The following is a 24,826-nucleotide window of genomic DNA, read 5'->3' as shown; positions in this document are numbered from 1 at the left end:
GAACGAAGGAAACATCAGGAGTAAATGTAAATCTCTTTCTGATATGAAACCAGCTATGAGATAAATATTATCTAAAATGTTATTTTTAATAGGATCCTGTTTTTTTCTCCTTATCCTTTAAAGATAAATCTTTAATTTTCCTTCATGTAAGATATGTGGGTTAGAAGGACGCTTGCTCACAGGTGATCTTTGGTGTTTAATCAGCTCCTGACTTTTACAGTGGTGTCAAATTCCACTGACCACGTTTTTACTTCTTCAAAGGGGATATCTGAAGTGTCTTGCTTCCCAACACCTTCTAGTCTTACCAGGAAAAAGATTAGTCTAATTGTTGCAAGTTAAGGTTGTGACTTCCCTTCCACATTTTATGACACACACCCACTTGCTGTTAATAGAAACAGAGAAAGAGACACTTTCCTGGCTTGGTACACCTACAGCTGATCTCTACAGCTGATCTCTGTTAATCAATTGGAGTTGAGTAACAACTCAACTCTACAGCTGATCTCTGTTATTCAACTGGAGTCCCTCTGAGTTGGTTATTACATTATAAGACTAGTTATTATTTCTTTCTCAGAATCCTACTCCTTGTACACATACAACTATATTTTAAGTCACCAAAGATGAGAATTTAAGAAATCATAAATTTCTACTTGTTTTCACTTACTAATTTGGTCAGTGTTTTTTTTAAGGGCAAAAAATGTGTAGGTCTGTAAGTCAGTGGAGTTAAATGAGAGTTCTTAAAATATTCTTCTTAGTTAATTCTTCTTAGTTAATTCTATATCTCTTTAATCTGAGCTTATAACTTCTTTTTTAAAGTATTTGAAACCCTGACAATATTTGAGATGATCAATAATTTGTTATTTTTTCAGTATTTATGAGACTTAAATATAAAATTATAGTTGGAGAAGAAAGAAGTAAACAAATTGAGTTTGAGTGTTCAAATATTCAAGAAACATCATACAATAGCAATAGCAGGTATGTTTGCCAAAGATTTGCTAGCAAAATGTGAAAAACATATACAAATACACAGACCTCAGAAATGTGTGCGGATTTTTTGGTTTCATTAAAAAAAAAAAAAAGCATTCAGGTGGGCGCATTGGCTCATGCCTATAATAACAGCACTTCAGGAGACTGACATGGGCAGATCACTTGGGGTCAGGGGTTCAAGACCAGCATGGCCAACATGGTAAAACTTCGTCTCTACTAAAAATACAAAAATTAGCTGGGCGTGGTGGTGGGCGCCTGTTATCCCAGCTACTTGAGAGGCTGAGGCAGGAGAATCACTTGAACCCGTGAGGTGGAGTTTGCTGTGAGCAGAGACCATGCCACTGTACTCCAGTCTGGGTGAGAGAGTAAGACTCAGTTTCAAACAAACAAACAAAACCAAAAACAAACTCAATTTGTTTACTTCTTTCTTCTCTAATTTTATATTTTAGCCTCATACATACTGAAAAAATAAATTATTGATCATCTCAAATATTGTCAGGGTTTCAAATACTTCAAAAAAGTTATAAACTCAGATTAAATAGATACAGAATTAAATAAGAAAAATGTCTTTCAGTAAGATAACTATCTTATATTTTTACATAAGAACTTAGTCTACGTGAAATTTCATTTTCTCAAAAAGGAGTTTTCACCTTAATAATGTCTTAAGATTTTTTTTTTTTTTTCAAACAGAGTCTTGCTCTGTTGCCCAGGCTGGAGTGCAGTGGCATGTGATCTCAGCTCACCGCAACCTCTGCCTCCCAGTTCAAGCAAATCTCCTGTCTCAGCCTCCTGAGTAGCTGAGACTACAGGCATGCTCCATCATGCACGGCTAATTTTTGTATTTTTAGTAGAGACAGGGTTTCACCATGTTGGCCAGGCTGGTCTTGAACTCCTGGCCTCGTGATACACCCGCCTGGGCCTCCCAAAGTGCTGGGATTACAGGTGTGAGCCACCATGCCCGGCTTATCTTAGGATTTTTCTAACATCAAGATTCTTGTCCAAGTTTTCTAAAAATAAGTTTTGTTAATATATTTTTATTTTAGAAATATGCTATCATATTTGCAGGATTTATAAAACAGCTAACTTTAGTCTGTGGAAAGATTCCAATTCATACGGTGATTTGAAGATATTCCTCAGAGTTAATCTGGGCATGTTTTATCTTTATTTACAAGGGTCATTTTAATATTTATTATTTTTGGTGCTATGTAGTCTTTCTTAACATCATAATTGTTGGTTATATTGGCCTGACTGAGGTTAGCATTCTTTAGCATTGTTACCAAATATCATTAGCACTCTTCTGTCCTTATAACTAAAACAAATTGTCCTTTCCCAACATATACAATACAAACAACAACAAAACAGAAACAACGCTAACATTTATTGGGCTAATTATAGAATATATAATTTAATTCTGAGAACATACCATGAAGATGAAAACTCCCCATACTACAGATGAAGAATCTTGGTAAAACACCACTTTAACCATGTTCCCAGGAAGATGGACTACAGATTAGATGTCCCATGTAACAGCAGGCTACTCATTGCAGCTAGGAAGTCCACTGCGTAACCAAAGTTGACTCTTGTAATTTTAGGGAAAACTAATTAATTTAATTGTGGCCTTTAAGTTGCACATATCATAAGATGAACAACATTCTTCACCCACACTTGAAATGAAAAAATTACTTGTACTAATTTACAAATAAGGATTTGAACATAGCAATCCTCTTGTTTCTATACATAGTATCTTTGTCTAGACCACAAAAAAAAGTCCGGATCGGGATTATTGTCTTTTACTCCTAAAGAGCTATTACATTTTTAGTAAAGCTATTGTTCTTATTCATACATTTATGATTTAAGAAGTATTTTCAGTGCTTACTCTTACATACCAGTCACCATGTTGGTACAATTTGAACTAACATTAGGACTCTATAAATTTTCAACTCTTTAGGAATCTCACTCCTCCTAGTAGCCCCCATATTTTTAAATGTAATGTTTTACTATTTTCTCTTCTACTTCAGGGCTTAGAAAAAAAATTCTGTAAAGTGCTAGATATCTAGTCAGTATTTTAGATGGTATGAGTCAGACAGTTCTGGTCACAGCTACTCAATTTGGTTGTTGAAGCTCGAATGTGTGGCCATGTTCCAATAAAGCTTGATTCATAAAAATAGGCGATGGTCCAGGTTTGACCCAAGGGTCATAATTTCCCTTCAGCATACAAACATGTTCAAGTCTTTCACATACTAAAGGTCAATCTTTGTAAATGTTAGCCTTCTAGATAATCTACCTTATTATTCTTTATCTTCAATATTTATGAATGGAATTGTTACACTTTTTCTCTATTTCCTCACCTCCCACTGAATTCTTAAATCATTGAAATCTTACTTTTGCCTTTATCACAACTTTGTAATGCTTCTCACTAGGACTAAATCTAATGACATTTTTAGAAATTACCATATTTTATATCTCCATCAATGATTACACATTGGATCACTTTTTCATGTTTTGCATAACATCTTCCAAAGATAGCAATAGTTTCTCTCACTCTATGTGCTTTCCAAGAACTTTGCCACTCTCCCGTCAAAGGGGGAATCGAATTCTTTTCACTTTAATCTGGATAGGCTTGTAACCAATAGAAACCTGCAGTAGTGAGTGGATGACTTCTGAGGTTAGGTCATAAAAAATAATATGCAGCTTATGAGCTGCAACACTTGAACCCTGTGCCACCAGATAAGCCACTCTACTGTTCTGAAGCAGTAAAGAAGACCAAACTTGTCTGGATGAAGAGACTCAACAGAGAAGCTTGAGATTAAATGAAGATAGAGATATGTGAGGATATCTCTCAGCTGCTGCAGCTCCAGCCATCATTTGATCCAACTGCATCAGGCATCTTTGGCCAAGTTATGGTCTGAACGTTAGTGCCTCCCCCAGAAATTTACATGTTGCATTACATGTTGCCGTAACCCCCAGTGTTTTGGCATTTAGATTTGGGAGGTAATTAAGTTTAAATAAAGACATAAAGGTAGTCTTGCATTGGGATTAGTTTCCTTAAAAGAAAAGGAAGAGAGACCAGAGCTCTCTATCTCCCCATATACAAAAAGAGTTAAGTCATGGGAGCATGCATTGAGAAGACAGCCATCTACCGGCCAGGAAGACAGCCTTCACCAGGAATGAAATCTGCCAGTAAATTAACCTTGAACTTCCCAGCCTGCAGAACTATGAGAAACAAATTGTCTGTTGTTTAAGTCACCCAATCTATGGTATTTTGTTATAGTAGTCCAAGCTAAGACAAGCCAGAACCACCAAGACAAGCTTTTCTTTTTTTTTTTTTTTCTTTTTTCTTTGAGACAGATTCTCTCACTTTGTCACCAGGCTAGAGTGCAGTGGCGCAATCTCCGTTCACTGAACCTCTGCCTCCCTGGTTCAAGTGATTCTCCTGCCTCAGCCTCCCAAGTAGCTGGGATTACAGGCACACGCCACCACACACAGACAAGCTTTTCTTAAATTCCTGACACACAGAATCTTAAAGATATAATGGAATGATAGTTACTGTTTTGAGCACTCAGATTGTGGACTGATTAGTTACAAAGCATTAAACAACTGAGACAGAGTTTCAAATCACCCCTGCTTTTTTTTTTTTGATTCAGGCTCTGATTATTTTAAATGTACCTCTGCTTTTCTAATATTCTTTCTCATCCTATTTTACTTTGTTCTTCTTAAAAACTCCCAGAGGTATTTTGCATTCACAATTACATTCCCCCACGTATCTCAAATTCTAAAATTCTCTAGACAAAATCCATTATCCTCACTGCTTTTCAAACGGTTCTTCCCTTCTTTGGAAATCCTGCATAGAGTACTAGCATTCATTCAATTTTTCAAGCTAAAAAATAGAGAGTCACCATATCTCTTTTGTTTCCTTTACATTATCACCCCACATTGCAGTAAGTCCCTCATTCCTTGTGATTTTCTAAATGTTTTTTCCACTGTCAATTGTTCTACATATCACTAATAGAATATTGCATAGCTGGAGAAAAAGTCTGATTTTCTCACTTTCTGTGGAGGAATCAGAAAAGTGTTTCAAGAGCAGTTAAATATGCCTCATGCTGTCCTGACAGGCTACAGGCTAAAATATGCGCAGCCACCCATCAAAATGCTCAGCAGATCTAAAAGGCCTTCCATTTACAAAGACATTCTCTGCTTAGGAGGCAAATGTGTTAAAGGGACCATTGCAGTATAGCTTATGCAAGATGCCCAGAGTCAATCACTTTGCAAAGGGGTCAAAGACATGGGTCAATCACTTTGTGATGCTCAATTCTAGATACTCATCCCCGGCCAAATACTCACTCTTTTTATTGAAGACTATTACATTAGACACCTTTCCCAAGTAGGCCCATTCTCTTCTCTTACTACTGTATCCTCAGATGCTCACTCCTGTGTGCTCGAGCAGTAGGCTCTTGCTTTACACAAACCTAGCATATGAGTCATCACTCAGCACTCAAGACACCAGATATTTACAGACCTTTTTTTATCATTAAATGTTGGCCCCTTTCAAAGCATTAGTGGATTATTTGCCCACTCCCTTCCATCCATCCCTTTGGTGACTATTTTTTTAGCTTAAAATTAAGAAGGTGTTAAGTTAATGGTTTTTGAAGAATTAATCTAAGAATGAAGGATTAATATCAATTTGTGTTTGTTTCTTCCTCTAAAATAGCCAGAGATTTTGTTCTCTTAACTATGAGGATTTCAAATAATTGGTGACATTTTCTTATTATTCTTGTTTGGGAATATCGGAAGGAGATATTACCTCATAATTCAAAGTGGGGTTGAGATAAATAATATACTCTGGGGATGGAAAAACCTATTCCTAAGAGAAAATTACCATATTTCTTTGAAGCTTTAGAGAATAAGTATGTTCTTGGAAAGTCTCAAATTATAATACACAAAAGACTAAATAGACTATTTCAGGAACTTACTAGTATGTATGTTCATATGTCTGATAGTAACAGGTACAAAATAAAAAATGTTAATTACCAACTTTGTGAGAAATGTGTTAGTGTTTTCTTTTTCACATATATAATAAGACATTTTATAAGGAATATCAAAATAGTATAGAGTTCAGGAGTGAAGACATATGAAACAATGCTAGTTCAACCAATAATTGCGTGGAGAGATCGGCGAAAAAAAGTAAGTAAAGAAAATATGAATGCAAATTTATATCAATATGGTTACATGAAAACATGGTGTTCAGATAAAAATAGTGGAAAAAATAAATAAAAAATAAATATTAAAAAATCACAAAGGAAGAGATATAGATTAGTAACACATATGTGATAAATAATCCAGCATTTTTATTGTCAATAAAGTGTTTGTAGCTACAAGAAATCAGTATAGGTCTTCATTTGAAGTGTTGCACTTCAAAATAGGGAATGGCTACATCCCTTATCCCTCACTGATAAAACTAAATATGGATCATTGTGTTCTGTTCTGGCCTTGATATTTTAATAGCACCGTAGGGGGAAAAAGGTTTAAAGGCAAGTAATAAGGATTTTGAAGGTTCACATAAAGATGGTTCAAACAAATGAGAAAATCATATTTTAAACAGACATCTGGTGCATGGACCTAGAGAAATTTCTATTACCAAGGAATAGAAATTACAAAGACAAAGAGTTCAACTTGATATAAATAATTCTATAACAGTGTTATATAATATTAAATGTTATATAACAGTGTTACATAACATTAAATGTTATGTAACAGTGTTATATAACATTAAATGTTATGTAACAGTGTTATATAACATTAAATGTTATAGTTATATAACATTAATTATTATATAACAATCTGATTGTTATAGAATTATTTCATTCAGTTTTTATTAACTTGAGCTGTTCATTGTTTCATTTCAGTTTTTATTAACTTGAGCTGTTCAATACAAAGGAAGTGTGACCACTCCGTGGAAGATTTAGCATTTTCTATAATGTCATAATTTAACACTTGGGCATTTACAACACAGAATAGGACAAAGAGGTAAAAATAACAATAACACACAAATGCACACACTGACAAGTGCCTCCTAAGGAAAGTGTATCTCCATATAGAGAAGGCATTTTGGTCTGCAGAAAGCCTTTGAGTGTTATCCTGGAGTTTGAGGGGAGGAATATAAAAAAGATTAGTATCTCCAGACTACCAAGTGAGAAGAACTTGGCATTTATTTAAATAACTTAGGAAAGTGAGTGAAATGTAGAAATTACAGAGAAAGTAAGAGATAAGAAAGGCCTCTGAACTGGCATGAACCCAGGTACTGCATGCAGTGAAGGGGCCAGAGTAAAATGTCTGGTGGTTTGGTAGCTGAAAACATAGACAGGATTATTGATGTTTAGTTTGTGGTGTTTGACTGATGCATTTATCCCTTCAGTCTCCTCAAGTCTGGATTCAGCCCTATTGTCCACACAGAGCGACAGATGAGAATGCTAGCACATTTTTATTTTGTTTGTGGAAATATGGGAAGGAGTAACATAGTTCTCATATAGAGGTAAAGTTTAGGTCAACAATCATGCAATTCAGAAGAAAAAGACTTGAGGGCCAGTAAGATTGTTTAATAAACTGAAAGGGATTTTATATGAGCTGATGCTTTTCCAGGGATTCACAAAACACATGGAGAAGGCTTTGGGTTTCTCATTGCTTGAAATTTTGGAAAGTGGGTTGATTTCAAATAAAGTCAACTCTGATAGAGAAAAGGAAACCTCAATTGTCATCTGCAGGCACTGAACAAACACTTGTTGAGTTGATGAATCACTATATAAAGCCAAAACCATTGCTTACGGGCAGACTAGATTAATTCCTACAAAGGGCCCAAATATTTCTTCCTTCTGATTCGCCCCAAAGTGACTCACTATTGTATTTTAGCACAAAAATATTTGCCAATGTAAATTTAAGAAAAAAATTAAGATTTTCAGGACAAGTAGATTTTCAAGGAGAAAAACCATAAAATTCTGATTATAAATTTCTTCAGCCAAACTTAGAAGCTTACTTGGTAAACATCAGTTCATCTCCTATCTAATAGTGTGATGACAACTTCCTCCCCAGGAATAATACAAGGATTAAATCAAATGTCTCATGTAAGTAGGTAGTATGGGATCACATCATCTGGACTCAAATTTTAACTGGGGTAAATCAATAATGAGTGTCATTTTTGCAGTTCAAACATAAGCATAGCAATGGTTGTTATATCATACATCTATTTAAAATAGTATGGTATATAATGTAGCACTTGTTTTAGACAGTTCCAAAAGTACTCAATTTTCAGCAATTAAATACATGTAAAGCACATGGCTCACGGGACTTAGTATGCGCTCAAAAAGAACAGCTGTTATGATTTTATTGATATAAAAATAGTAATGACATTTTTATAATAATTACAATAATTGAGTTTACATTTTAAACTAATAGAAAAATATACAGAAATGTGAAGAATATTGAAGCTAATATTGAATTCCAACCTGATCATATAAAAATCAAGAAATCACTGTCTAAGCGCCTACAAGATCAAGGTTGAAAAGTTTTATGCATAGTTTGATGTCTACCCACTAACATCCCTATTAAACAAGAAAAGCATTTAAAAGTTTGTTGCATGCCTTCTCCAAAGGTAGTAAAATTAATTAGGGAGATGTGCAGGCTGCTGATTCATTTGATTATATCTTACTAGCTAAAGTGCAAAATTTCCCTGCTAGGTCTGTTGCCTAAAGGAGTTTTGGTTGATTCATCACCTCTTTCACTCATAGGGTTGATCATTGCAAATGACTTTATTGACCCATGGTTGGGTTCAGCATCATATGCTCCAGTGAACCAAGCAACAAACAGCTGCTAAGTGCAGGTGAGAAGTCGTCATGGAAAATTCAAGAACTGAATCAGCATACTCTCTGCCATCAGGCTCCCGTGCTTTCACAGATTTCTGAGTTTCTTATTTGACAGGGATAATTTTTAAAGGGACTTGTCCTAGAATACTGTATCTTATGGACTTTCATGACTTTTAAACAGTCATGGAGAGTGCTGTAGTTCTAGAACCCAAATTCCAGATACCTAGATTGTTAGTCACAATCATATTACACTTTTAATGATTTAATACATGTCGATGAAAATTTCAAGCCAAATAAAATTGTGATAAAGTAGTATATAATATTTAAGAATTGGAAAAGTATGTTAGGAATCATCTAATGACTTTAACCACTGCCCTGGCCCCCAACACACACACACACACACACACACACACACCCCTACATTCACAAGTCCATTAAGACTCAAAGGTAATTCAAGAGCAGAGAGATTCAGAGTGGAGAAATCTCAGCTGGTATCAGCTGCTTCTACCAAGCAGCATTATCAGCTTCTCCTAGTTAGAAATAGCCTGACCTTCATTACAACTCTTCTATTTAGAGCTGCTCTAAGTCTTTCTTCTACTAGACTAAGTTTAGGGTGAATTGGAAATTATGCTTTATTGTTGTCATAGGTACATAACAAATGTTTGTTAAGTAGGTGAATGAATTAAAGAGTAAATTCTTAAGTTACATGCAATATTATGAGAAATAGAAGACGAGCCACAGACTGCAAGAAAATATTTTCAAAAGACATATTTCAAAAAGGTCTATTATCCAACATACACAATACATCCTAAAAGTCAGCAGTAAGAAAATTAACAAACTAAAAAAAATCAGCAAAAGACTTGAACAGATGTCTTAACAAAGAAGATAGATAGAAAGTAATATAAAACAATGTTCCATATCATATATCATTAGAGAAACGCAAATTAAAACAATGAGATACTGCTATACATGTGCTAGAATGGCCAAAATTCAGAACTTTGACAATATTGAATGCTGGCAAGGATATGAAGCAACAGGAACTTACATGTTTTGCTAGTGGGGAAGATAAATTGCATAGCCATAGTGGAAGACAGTTGGCCAGTTTTTTACAAAACTAAGCAAATCTTAACTTGCAATCTAGAGTCATGTTCTTTGGTACTTACCCAAATAAGTTGAACATTTACATACACACAAAACACTGCACATGGATGTTTATAGCAATATTATTCATAATTGTCAAAACTTGTAAGTAAGCAAGATATCCTTCAATAATTGAGTGGAAAAATAAGTTGTGCTGCATGAGGACAATGGAATATTTTTCCATGCTATAAAGAAATGAGCTATCAAACCAAAAAGACATGGAGCAACCTTAAATTCATCTTACTAAGTGAAAGAAACCAATCTGACAAGGCTACATATTGTATGATTCCAATTATAAGAAATACTGGAAAACTATGTAGTTAAAAAAAGATCAGTAGTTGCCAGGGGTAAGGCTGGAAGGAGAAATGAATAGGTCAAGCACAGAAGATTTTTTTAGGGAAGCTCAACTATTCTGTATGATTCTATAATAGTGAATACATGTCATTATATATTTGTCAAAGCACATAGCATGTACAGCACTAAGAGTAAATCCTAAGAAATAAAGTCTATTCAAAAGAGAAAAAAATTAAATGCAATAAAAGTGGTTTTCTAAGTTGAAATCATTCCAGGTTCATGATTGAACATTAGATATGAAACTGATTTTTTTCACCTCGTAATGTCTTCATTATTAATTTATTTCAGTATCTAAAAGAATTCCAAAAAGTTCAAAACAAATGACATCCTGCATTTTTTATTTGAAAATATCAATTATATGGTATTATGCTAAGAGCTGCCTCACAAGTTCCAAATCAAATAGGCGATTATGAACAAAAAGTGTATGCAATAAATTTTACAGCAATATTCAAAGGTATTACAATAAAAATTTAGAGAAGTTTAATTATAAAATTCATAGACATAGTCTCACAAAAACCAGAGATCTATAATAGAAAAGAAAATAGGTGACCTACTTTATATATTCACAAATCCAAAGGGTAAGATAATTTAGTGGGAATTGATTTTTCACTTAAAATAGTTAATATATCTAATAAATTCTTGGAAATAGAAATAGAAATTAGTATCAAGAGTTTTAAAGTTGCATGGGGACAAGGAGAAATATGAGTTTGGTACTATACACAAAGGAATACAGGATATTATTGTTCAATAATGCCTAAAGAATCTTCCCAGAACATGAGAATATTTGAGAAAACATTTCAAGGCAATCTTATGTACCTATGTTACTAAGCAAAATGTGGAATGGGGTTAGTAAACATTTTAATAATATGATATATATAAAGGCATGGTTGCCAAAAATTAATTGATCTGAATACTGTATATGATAAAATGTGTTTCACCTGCATTTAGTATTATGATGTTAAACAGAATTAACTAGAACGTTATATTCTAATGTATCTTATAATTATTATTAAAAATGCTATAATTACTGTCTTGTAATTATTTTCTTCTCTTAAAGGTAGTATTTGACCAGCCAAGAAAAAAACAAAAACTGGACCTTATTATTTTATTTGTAAATTTAAAACAGTGTTGTGGAATAAAACATTATTGTGTAACTTTCTTTATGTAAAATTAAAACAATGTGAAAAGGCATAGTATTTAATATGAACAATTAGGTTTAAATCATAGAATAAGTTTGTTTAGCACTTCTACATCTTTAACATGGTTATGAACCACCTGAGGATAATGTTAAAATGTATATACTTATTCAGTTAATGCTGGTGTATTTCTATCAGTTTTAACAAGCTCCTAGTTAATGTCAATTCTACTGGCATATAGATCATACTTTGAGAAGGTAGGTTTTTTTTTTTTTTTAGCATGGTGACCTAACTAATCTAGATCATTTTTTTCCATAACACATGAAAAACTTAACTCCAAAAGTATCAGTAAGAGCTGACTCACACAGAGTTAATCATTACTCTAGGAGTTATAACATGACAGCAAAAAAAAAAGCATAAATGTCTCTGCAACAAATAATATATTTTTATTTTTCAATTACTTCACAGTTGAAAAATAGAGGATGGGGCAGAGTGAGAAAAAGTATATTGGTGTCAACGGAAATGTTGATATATGTGAGAGCTCATAAATGAAAGTATCATCTGAACACAATAACAAAAGTCTGAAATTTACAAGTTAAAATGTAGACAAACAATTGTTTCTTGTGTGATCAGCATTTTGAAGCACAGTTTCAAGCTTAACAGAATAGGAATATACTTTTATACTTTTGGCATAGCCAGGTCTAGAATGGCTTCTTAATCTTCCCCAATTAAATTGTTGACAGTTAAATTGTTGACAGTAAGTTCAACTCGTTTTTTGTGTGTTTTTTTAAATAAATAAAATTTAGAAAGGAAACTACTTAAATGTCAATTTTTTTTATTATACTTTAAGTTCTAGGGTACATGTGTACAAGGTGCAGGTTTGTTACATATGTATACGTTTTAAATTGGTGTTCATGAGTTTGAGAATCTTTTGCTGCTGCAGTTCAGGTACCCATTCACAGGCTCAAATTAAACAACTGGTTGTGACAAATCTAAAGTGTACTTAGTATGCACAAAATACTAACTGATATGTTAGAGAGCTCTATTGCTTAGGTAACTCATTTATTTACATTACATCTAGTACCATAGTAGTCACAAAAGAGCTCCTTAAACTCATATTATTAGCCAAAACAAAATGGCGCTCTGATCTTGAGGCTAACATTTGAAATTAAATAAACTAGTAGAGAAGCCTATGTGTGATATATTTGCCCCAGTAACCTCTAGTTATAGAAGGAACCCATGGTAAGTTTAATCTATGACTATTAATAAGTACCCTACTTCTATCTTTTGATCAAATTAGATCATGTTACCCCATGATTTAAAAACCATCAAAGACTTATTCACAACATCCATTTTCCTTAGCATAGTAATAATTATATACTTCCACAATCGGTTCCCCTATCTCTCCAGGGCCCATACTTCCTGCTTCCTCATAACGACCTTACATTTCAGCCATGGTGAAAAACATGCAATTTTCACATCCCTCCATAATCGTTCTTAATCTTTCCACAATTATTTCTTGCATTATTATCACCATTTTATTTATTTATTTATTTATTTATTTTAGATGGAGTTTCGCTCTGTCACCCAGGCTGGAGTACATTGGTGCAATCTCTGCTCACTGAGACCTCCACCTCCCAGGTTCAAGCAATTCTCCTGCCTCAGGTTCCTGAGTATCTGGGACTACAGGCACATGCTACCATGCCAAGCTAATTTTTTGTATTTTCAGTAGAGATGGGGTTTCACCATCTCTCTGGTTGGGCCAGGCTGGTCTTGAACTCCTGACCTCAGGTGATCCAGCTGCCTTGACCTCCCAAAATCACCATTTTAAATACAACTCAAATATCAAGTGCTCTGGAATCTCTTTTCAGGTTTAGCAATGAACAAGGCAAAGTTAATTTCTTCTTTATTGTCTGTTCCCTTTTGCATAACATCTTGCATTTAAAAACATTTTAGCAGTAATTAAATGCTGTATTACTTTTGGCATTTTAGAGGGAAGAAAATTTCATGAGGTTTCCATTTGGCTCTTTAACCCATAATATTCTCACTGTAAGGGTCAGAGATCTAACAGAAAGACATTGTCTTTAGCCAATTATTTTTATATTAAGTATAGTTTCAGGAAGTAAGGAAAGAATTATGATGTAGTTTAACAAAATAACTGAGTTCATTATGATTTAAATGTACGGCAAAACTTTATATATCACATGACCATCATAATCAGTCACTTTGGGAGATCACAGTATATTTTGGGTCACCAGAAATTAGCACCACTTCAAAGCTAGTGAGTACATTTTAAAAATTGATATATTTTTTCTCTTTCATGTATGATCACCCTAGTGAGTCACCATAGCTTCCTCTGAAGAAGGATTTGGCGGAAATTTACAATGTATCCCCGATGCAGAATAGCTCTTCTTTACTCAAGGGAATCCACCATCCCAGTTAATTAAGTTGTTTCAGATATATGTGAACTGGCCTTGTTTTGAGAACCAGTTAAGGGGCCGTGATTTTTCATTATGGGAACTCAAGTCAGGTTTCTGATCATAGACCTAAAGTTGTTGTTGTTGTTGTATATACTCAGTACAATTTTAGTAGAAAGAGTATAATCATTGGCTAACAGCAAAGATCCTTGCAAGTAAAATCCTGATTACTACTTAGTTCCTGCTGCTTACTTGGTAAGTGCAAAATCTTAGCTGTGGCGGTTAATTAAGCATTGCTCCTTGGCTTCTATTCCTCTGGAATCTCTCCATCTTCATTGATATCAGGAAGCCCATATCCATGGTGACATCTCCCACCATCACAACTTGACTGCTGTGGAGGGCACTACAAAATGTTTAAATTGGTGCTTGAAATATTCTGGTACTCTCATCTTTACTTATTTCTTAGTGCTTTTGTGAATGGAATATCCTGAGACCTCTAGGTGGGAGAGAAGTGAAAGACAGTAGGGAGTAAGCCTGAATATAATCAATGTGCTTCAACATTCCAGTCTTCCTGAGCCTTTGCGTTCCTCCTTGTATGTTATGATAAAAAAAAAAAAAGTTCCAGCATTTTAACCTTCTAGGTAGGTCACTGTTGAACACACTTTTCTGTCAACTAACCAACTAATCCCTTAGTGCTATATTCAGTTGTGCAAGCAACCCTATTAAATATAGATCCCTGGTAGGTACACCCATACTGAAGAATTTGGCCAAATCCAGTATTATGTTTTCTCATCTTTTGTCTAATTCTCTTAAAATCTAGTACCTCACACAATTCCCTGATTTTTGCTGACATAAATTAACAAAATCTTGCAAATATTTTGAAGTGCCAGCTAATTCCTCCTGGGCCAGATTTTATATATATTCTAGATAAGGCTGAGCACTGACTCTAATTAGTAAAGTCAGGAGATACTAAAGGCATGACTACATCTGGAAGAAAATGGGCTACTTTTGCAGGGCAAGTACCTCAGGTGATTTACTCTGGATCATCAAGTAATAGAAGGCTAGGCTACATACTCAGAGGAAGCAGAGGAAGGAAGCTTCCGTTGCTGACAAGAGAGACTCAGTTGTTTCAAATTTCTCATTGTAACCCAAAGCCACTCAGATGGCCTTAAAAGCTTTCTGATTCTCTTGATTTTTTTTCTTTTTTTTTTTTTTTTGAGACAGAGTCTCACTCTGTCACCATGTTGGAGTGCAGTGGTGCGATCTCGGCTCACTGCAACCTCTGCCTTCCAGGTTCAGGTGATTGTCCTGTCTCAGCCTCCCAAGTAGTTGGGAATACAGGTTCGTGCCACCATGCCCAGCTAATTTTTTTTTTTTTTTTTTTTGTATTTTTAGTAGAGACAGGGTTTCACCATGTTGGCCGAGATGGTCTCAATTTCCTGACTTCGTGATCCGCCCACCTCGGCCTTCCAAAGTGCTGAGATTACAAGTGTGAGCCACTGCACCCAGCCTAATTCTCTTGATTTAAAGCCAGGAGCTTACATGTGTGATTTTTTTGGCTTGTTTGCTTATTTGTTTATCTGTAAGCTGTCAAGTACAATTAAAACAATGATTTCATCTTATAGTCTTGTAATCACCATTACGAACAAAGAGTGAAAGACAGTTACTGCTTGGTTACACGATCTTTGCTTCAGAAGGCCTGCACCACAAATAAACATAGCTGGCTATTTGAGTAATTGGAAAAGCGATTGCATACTATAGATTACTTGTACTCCAATTACCATTAGCCAATTGTTCAATACTGTATTCAAGGCCAAACGCCACGATCAAACCAATTCCCTGGACCCAATGTTGGTAGCTCACTCATTTTCTGTTATCAACTCTTCTTTATTCACTCAAGCATGAACTCTTTATTCAGTCAATATTGAGTCAGGCAAACAGAAAGCACAGCAGTTATTTCAATAGAATATTTAATACATTTCTTGGAAGATTGAAAATAAAGAAGGAAACAGCGAGGTAACAAATATTTTAAATGTTGGAAGCAGCCACCATCCCTAGGGCTGGGAGAACAAAAGAGACTTCTTTGGTTCTTTTTCTAAGATCTTTTAGATTCAAATAAATGCTTTTTAGAAAGTGACATAAACTTTCAATTTACACTCCCTGTGTTGAAGTATATTTTTCACCTTTTTTAAACAAACGACTTTGAAATATTTTGTTTTCTCAATGACAGCTACTTATTGAGAATATGAGAACCTAAAAGATGGAGAAGGGGCCCCATGGAGCAATGGAATAAGGAGTGCCTGCCTGGTGCTGTAACCAATGAGGTTTGGCACAGTGAGGCTAGTTTTAGGAGTACTAGCAACAACTGGAAACCAGAAGAAAATGCTTCCGGAATTGCCCACTGCTGTGGAGGTGAAGAGCATTATAAGGTCAGGCTGACAAGGGAAGCAAATAGAAAAGATAGGAGAATGTGCTTTTTTTTCATCCTGCTTTGCAACTCCATATAGTACTCTCTTGGCAGATCCTAATGAGTAGCAAGCTGGAAAAGGAGAAATGTTATTTCAAGAGCCTCAGTCCCAGTCCAGCATCATAGAAGAGAGGACAGACTGGAACATTTAAACACAAAAGACAACAGTTTAATGACTGAGACAGTTTTCTTCCTTGTCTACTAGATGGAGAATGCCTAATCTGTTTTACTTGTCTTTGCAGCCCCTTGAATAAGAATAAAATGTCATATTTAGGACTTGTTCAGCAAATTTTTCTTGGATGCTTAAATGAAGGTTAGGAAGAAGATAGTTTAGATCACATTTTCGAGAACTGTGAATTTAGAAGCACTGAGTGTAAATATGAGTCCTGCTATTGTTCATATGTCTGTGATTTTGTCAGTCATTCTTCTAAGCTTTTTCCCTCTAGAACCTCATTGAACCTGTAGATTAGCCCTATAAGGTACATGCCATTATTACAAAGATGACAAACACAGGCTGACAAATGTTAAAAAGCCTTCTCTAAGGTTCTAGAGTGAACGTGGCAACTTAACCTAGTGTTAAAGAAAATGAACTTGAGAGACAGAAGGACCTGGATTTGAAACCCAATGACCTACTCTCTTTTTCCCTCTATCAAAGGAATTTTATAATTGGGTTTCAAAAATTCCTTTTGGAAAACCTTTAGTATTCTCAGTGATAATGTTGCTGCTATGGGTCAAAATGTTCCGTCACTTAGATTGAAGGAAAACTTTATTAAGTAATGTTTTTAACAATACATTGGTTAGTACTTGAGTTCAAGTCAAGGAGTTAATTATATTGATTTATGACAGAAGCACTCAATAACTAGATGGTAGAAATGATACCCTAAGACCTCTGCCAGCCAACAACTAAACTTTATGAAAAAGAATATTAAAAGCAAACTAAAATTATTAAATGAATGTCAAGAGTGGGTATTTCAGAATATAAATTAATTCACTAGAAAAAATATGCTAACATGCATATCCATATACAGAGACAGAGACGGCAACTGAGAGAAAATTATGGCATTTTAAAACATTTTCTATCTATTCCTCCGAGGACTACTAAACATCTTGAGAAACTGGTCGTCTTATTTATGCTTCATACGCTCATTTGTCTGTGTATTGTTTCAAGAGTCCTTCCAAAATGTAATTAGTTTGTGAGCAAGCTAGTCCAACCCTTTGCCTCCAATATTAACATCTTTTAAATTCAAATAAATGCACCAAAGGGGGGCATAAGAAAATCTCTAACTCGGATTTTCTTCCTTAAAGAGCTTTCTTTCACCAAGTACTTTACATTTTGTTTCTAAGGGATATCTAATCATATTCACTGCATAATGCACCCATATTCATCTCTAACACTTTCTATTTTGAAGGGGCTTATACACATTAACCCACCTATTATACTATAACTGCATGCTGCTTTCAATGAGTAGGCAGGAAAACAGCTGCAGAGCAGTTCAGTGGGATGGCTACGAGTCGTGTACATACCCAGCTTCATATAATATTAGAACATGAGACTGTTTAACCAACTACATTGCCCTCCATTTTATATGAAAAGAAAAGGGGAATGGAGAGGAAAAGAAAGTCAGAGACATTAAAACATTTTCAAAATCATTTATATAGCTTGTACTACGAGCCAATATTCTGAATCATTCCTTCAAATAAACATGCTCGGCCAGGCGCCATGGCTCACACCTGTAATCCCAGCACTTTGGAAGGCCACGGTGGGTGGATCATGAGGTCAAGAGTTCGAGACCAGCCTGGCCAATATGGGGAAACCCCATCTCTACTGAAAATACAAATAATTAGCCGGGCGTGGTGTCATCCCAGCTCCTCGGGAGGCTGAGGCAGGAGAATTGCTTGAACCTGGGAGGTGGAGGTTGCAGTGAGCCAAGGTCACACCACTGCACTCCAGCCTGGGCAACAGAGCAAGACTCAATCTCAAAAACCACAACAACAACAACAACAACAACAACAACAACAAACTCTTACCATATAATCCAGAAATCATGCTCATTGGTATTTACCCAAATGAGTTGAACACTTACATATACACAAAAGACTGAACATTAATGCTTATGGCAGCTTTATTTATGATTGTCAAAACTTGGTAGTAACCAAGATGACCTTCAGTAGATGAATGAATAAACAAACTGTGGCTCATCCATACAATAGAGAATATTATTCAGTAATAAAAAGAAATGAGCCCTCAAACCATAAAAAGATATTGAAGAACTTTAAATGCATGTTGATTAAGAAAAGCAAATCAGCAAAACCTACCTACCTTATTCCAACTACATGACATTCTGAGAGACAAAACTATGGACATATTAAAAGATCAGTGCTTGTCAGGTGTTACGGAGAAGGAATTGAAGAAGGCATGACTAGGTGGTGCACAGGAGAATTGAATGGCAATGAAAATGTTCTGATACTATAAACGTGGATATACCTTATTATATGTTTGTCAAAATTTATATAATATACATTACAGTGAGTCAACTCTAATATAAACTATGAACTTAAGTTAATAATGGTGAATCAGTAATGGTTCTTCCATTGCAACAAATATACCACACTAATGCAAGATGTTAATCATAAGAAAAACTGGCAGAGGATGACTGGTATGTAGGAACCCTCCTCTTTTCCATCATTTTTTGTAAAGCTGAAACTGATTGGAAAATAAAGTCTGTTCATTAAAAAAAAAAATGAAGTATGTGCCATAGCTGTTTGAAACCCATTTGCTTTGCCTGTCGTAAAACAATGTTCGCTATACATAATGCCTCACTACTGGATCTTCTCTCATTTTATTTCTGCCAAGGATGGGTGAGAATGGATAACTTTTAACCTATGAGTGACATTAGTATATCTGGTAGACAGGTAAATAACACTACTCTCTTTTACACCTTATTCATATTATGATTAATAAAATCATGTTCTAGTCTGATTCATTATCTTCCTCTATTCTCAGTAACCTGGGCCAAGATCCTCTCATTCACAAGTTAGAGTGACTGCAGTTTAGTAAACAGCAGGGCTGGCTCAAGGATGAAAGTACATGACTCAAGACAGAGTTCTAATGGACAGGAAATAATGCAACAGAAGAGGCACCCTATGGACCCATCTGAAGTCATATCTAAGCCAAGTACAGGTGATTCTATTTCTATGTTATTCTGACTTTATAAAAACAACTATACCCAGATATACACACACATTCTCATCCAATCATATGCACACATAGTTTCACAAAGACAAATAGGCCAAGGAGTAATTTTGTAGAGAAAACAATTCAGTTCATTGATCATAGCAACAAGAGAGCAAATAGAAACCAACATATACTTTCTAATTATTAACATCATCTAAGTCCATTAGAGTAAACCCAATAGACATGAGTCCTCTTGTTTCCTTACAAAGCCTGATATCAACCTATTATATTAAAAATTACCCATTTCAGTTACTCATTTTTCTACTTTCCATATCTCTAGAGAGAATTTTTCTCATACTCTGTGAGACATAGAAATATTACATGACAGTGACACCTCTACGCCCTTACCATTAAATAGAAAACATGAATATATCCCTTTCATTGTTATGTTTGTCTCTTGATTCTTGGCCAAATTTCGCAACATACAAAAGTTTCTATACAGTTGTTGCATTTTCATTTATTTGTCTTATTTTCAATTTTAGCCCATCTCCATTTCTGTGCTACTTTAATATAAAAGATAATCTCTTTTTAGAAGACAGTAAAGTCCTTAACATATTTTATTTATGGTTCACATCAATATATAGCATCGGAATTCTCACTCAAGTCACATTGCTTAATAATTTATATTACCAAAATCTAATTTTGTGAAAAAGAACAGCATTATATTATATACCAGTAGATGGGGAATGATTTCCACAGAACTTTGTGTATTGTATATGCTTTGTATATTGTATATGCTAGTTGCATTCAAAATTCACAATTATCAAGGTATGTAAATTTTCAAACAGAGAAAAACAATTCTATATATTTACTCTGAAAACACCAGTAAAGGAGATATCTTTACCATTTTCATATTTCCATTTTATTTGAGCAACTTCTACACTGATAAGTCAAGGAGCTATTCAATAAATGATTGAACTCCATGATTCATTGCTTAGAATTCCTCCTTTTCTCTCACTTCTCAAAAGAAATGTCACTCACATTGTGTATGTCACTTCTTTCTCTTTCCATGAGCTAGCATCATTTGAAAAAAGCTTAGACTGACTAAGTTCATGGACTCATTATTAAATGCTGCATAACCCCTAAACAAGTCCTGCAGTAAGAGAAGATCTCTAACTGCTGTAGAGATGGGAGGAATGTTTTTCCATTTATTAAGAAAGTCTACGGTGCAATTCAATATACATGGCTTTCAAAAGTGATAAGGGAAATACCCTTTCTTCCCATAATACACTCTCCCATGAACTTCTGTGTATATAATGATAACTTTATATAATGTCAGCATACAATATTTTCTGGAATTTAAAAATGCATTTTCTATGCCTGTGTGGATAGTAAAACATTCTTTTATCTTCAATTCTTCCATGCCTATTTTTGTAAAAGAAAAAAAAAAGGTAATATTCTCTTTTTAGCTGCCTGCTGATCTTGTCTCCTGAAAGCAAACTGCATGGAAGCCACAGTCATTGAGTTTCCGTGCTGTCCCTAGAGATGTGGACATCATGTAAAGGATGTTTCTTCCCTCAGGTTTGGCCTTAATTTTATATTTTATATTTCTTACGATGCTGTTTGCATAATATATTATCTTTACATTTGCCTAAAATAGGTCATATTAATATTTCAAGCCATTGTTATTTTCAAAGATTATATACAAGAATATTTTAAAGACAGTAAGTTTGAAAAGCATAGGATATATCTCATTTACCTGTGAAAATAAGGGCTTCTTATTGATCTTAAATGTTTCTTTGTGTGGGGAGAAGAATAAAGCTACTTTTAAAAGTATTCACATTATAAAAATAGGGAAAACACTTCAAGAAAGCTCTATAACCTCTTTCAGTGGTTTGATGAGTATAACACAGGAAGAAAGAGCCCCCTAATGGCTCAGATATCTATAAAAACAGAAGAGGTTGTACTTTCTCAATTCTTGTTTCACAATGGCTAAAATGAGTAATCAGGAAAGGTATGTGATACTATGGAAGCGAATGGAGAGTTGAATAAAAGGTCAACTAGAGCTCTCTCAACAATGCAAACAATAGTGAGAATCCCTAAAATGAATTGGTGAAGTAAGCAGTTAGATTTCAGACTGAGGGTAATGCTTACATATGTGACTCCTAGCACACTTGTCTTCCTCAATTATGTTTGCAGAGAAGCACTGATCTGGAATGCAGGAGACATATTCATTACACAATTGGGAAGTGTGAAGTGTTTTTTAAAAACACTTTCTTTTTTTCTAATCATTGACCATTTCCTGTTAATAATATGGGAAATCAAATTTCTTACAGGAGAAATTACAGAATTTGTAAGAAAACAAAAAAGAGAATCAAAGTAATATTGAGTACAAGCTAAGAAGAATGTCCTAGTGCAAGAAGCAAACAGTGCTGAGAAATTAAAAGTATTTTTGAAGGAAGAGTATGTCTATTCACAGAAAAAAAAAACTTAGCATTGATGTTACATCTACTTATGCTAAAATTTTAATGGTCTCATAAAAACACACACAATACAATTAGAATTATGTTTCTTTAATTGCATATAAGTCAATATAGCCCATAAATAAGTACCAGGAGGACACTGAACTGTATAAAACAACTTGGATACTTAAGGTTGTTGCAACAAAAATTATAAAATTCAAAGTAATTTGTATATTAAACTTAAAAATGAGTAGAAGAATTAGTTAAAACAAAGTTACATCCTTGAATGAGATGTCAGATTATTTGCATAAATAAAATGGAATTATTAAAATACAATTTTGAATAAAATTATTAAAAGCAATCTGAATATTATAAGCAAAACAATAACTAAACAAGGTTATAATAGATTTAAAACAAATTCTGTCTGTGAATTTGGCATGATACTGCAACAATATACATAAATATATGGTCTACAGTGCCAGTCACCATTCTCAGTTAACGGTTTGGCATTTGTCCCCCAAATATAATACTTAAAAGAAATATATATATATATATGTATTTATATATATATAAAAGAAATATATATATGTATTTATATATATAAAAGAAATATATATATGTATTTATATATATATAAAAGAAATATATATGTATTTATATATAAAAGAAATATATATATGTATTTATATATAAAAGAAATATATATATTTCTTTTAAGTATGTTATATATATATATACTTTTTTTAAACAAATGACTCAATTTAAAAACAAAAACATCACTATTCTCTAATACATATCTCTACTTCCTAAGACCAACTGTACTTTCCAAAATTTATATCAACAATTCAGTTATTCACTTCTGATACGATTATATCAATAGAATACCAAGGTAGCTGTAATAATACTTGCATTATTAGGAAGCACCTAAATATCATCTCGCATTTAGAAGACAAAATGAACGTCATAAAATAGTGTTTTTTAAATATGCATTTTTAATTAAAAAATAAGTAAGGGTGAATAAAACACACAAAAACAACTATTTAGAGTATGTAATAATTCTAAATTCAGACATATGGGCTACCACTAAGGTTGGCAATCATGTTCTTTTTTGAAATATTGAACAACATATTAAAAAGTTTTGCTGACTTATCACAGATGGCAGTTTGTTCTTTGATTAGAAGAGTGACTCAGGGAACTTCACTCAAAAGGACAGAGCAATTCTCGGGGTAAAATATCTCTTAATTAATCCAAAAGCAAACAAATTGACATAAAAATGTCACACACCATTAGAGTTCCAGTAAGCATTAAATAAATCCTTTCTGTCACAATGTTTTATCCTTAGCAGTTAATATCTGTGACCTATAAAACTAAGGTCAATCAAATACATCAGGACTGCATTGCCCCAGCTCATTATTTCTAGTCCAACCCATCAATTTCAGATATCATTTTAAAAAACTCTATTCTTCCCAGCAGAGGATTTAATATGCGCGAAGTTCCCATATATTCACAGATGCTTAACCCGCACGTAGCATCACTGACATGCAAAACGTTAATTGATGCTACTGCAGGTAAGCAATGAACTCTAAAATAGCTAAACATCTCCAGAGTCACATTTCTTTGCCTTAGCTCAATACTTTCTTAAGCACAAATGCTGACCATCAATAAGAGGGCAGTCTAATGTCACATCATTTAACAAATATTGTGTTTGTATTGAAGAGTTAAAACTGCAATCAAAAGACAGATTTAGAAAAAAAAAAAAAAAACCACTAGCAATCACTGAAAAGCATATGATAGCATCTACGTCTGCATAAAATATAATAACTGATAGTTAACACAGCAATGGTCCTTTCTTGATATGCTACTATTTACCAAAGTTGTTTAACAGCTAAAAACAATATTTATGAACATATTGTAAGGTTGTCACAAAAAAATGTACTTTGTATTATAAACTTGGCTTATTTTTCTTCTTTACGTGGAGTATCTGCTACAGAAACTTACAATGTAGTGACCTTATTTTTGAAAAAAAATCTGTACCTGGAGATATTTTTTAAATGCAAATATATTAATATAAACACAGTGTGCATTTCCATATTTCTAAATCAACATACTTGTGTATAGAATTTACTTTAATGCATCATGGAAAACTCAGTTTTAAAAACATGCAAAGCTATGATGTATTTTGCTGTGAATAATTAAAAAGAAATCCAGAGATAAAAATTGCATTTCCTTACCTGGAGCGTGAAACTGTTCCTGTTCAATGCTGGAAGAAAGTGGAACTGGAAAGGGGACTTGATTTTTGTTTTCTTTTGAAAATCCGCTTTAATGATGCAGGAGTAAGATGAGCTATTCCAAGGTGAAGTCTGTTATTTCTTGCTGGAGCTCAGAGCTGACATCCTCTTGTAAAAAGAAAGGCACCTCAGTAAGTTGTTCACTGAGGGAGCTGCAGAGCAAGATTATCGGGCACAAGCAGTCACAGTAGTGATGCTATGGAACGTGCACTGGCTTCCTCCCCACCTTGTGTTCCTCTCTTTCTCTCTCCCCGCTTTTCTCTCTCTCTCTCTCTCTCTCTCTCTTTCTCTCTTTCCTTTTCACCCTGACGCTCGCTCAGCTCTGAGACTCAGCTCATGCTGCTGCTGTATAATCAATCTAGCCTGTCTGAAGCTAATAGTCCCCTATTTAACCAGCCAATCAATAGCAAGGATTCCACTGCTAGTCCCAAGAGTCTTTTCCAAGAGTGGTACAAACAATAAGAGTTTTGCCAGCAGTTTAGCCAAGTGTTTTTCATTATTTTATCTCCCTTAGAGATAAGGCTTGAGAGGGCAGAGGCTCAAAGCAAGC

The 24,826-nt window shown here is 34.2% G+C and overlaps 1 protein-coding gene across 1 annotated transcript in view; it reads right to left on the bottom strand.

The window, feature by feature from the left end:
• Nucleotides 1–24,308, bottom strand: part of CDH18 (cadherin 18) — a 1,109,578-nt gene extending 1,085,270 nt beyond the window's left edge. Inside the window, exon 1 of the mRNA XM_063811379.1 lies at nucleotides 24,220–24,308. The gene's annotated coding sequence lies outside the window, so the exon portion shown is untranslated. The remainder of the gene's footprint in view (nucleotides 1–24,219) is intronic.
• Between the last annotated feature and the right edge of the window lie 518 nt (nucleotides 24,309–24,826).

Source organism: Pan troglodytes, chromosome 4, assembly GCF_028858775.2.
Source record: "Pan troglodytes isolate AG18354 chromosome 4, NHGRI_mPanTro3-v2.0_pri, whole genome shotgun sequence".
NCBI classification, from domain to species: Eukaryota; Metazoa; Chordata; class Mammalia; order Primates; family Hominidae; genus Pan; species Pan troglodytes.
This window is presented reverse-complemented; position numbering and strand designations above follow the sequence as displayed.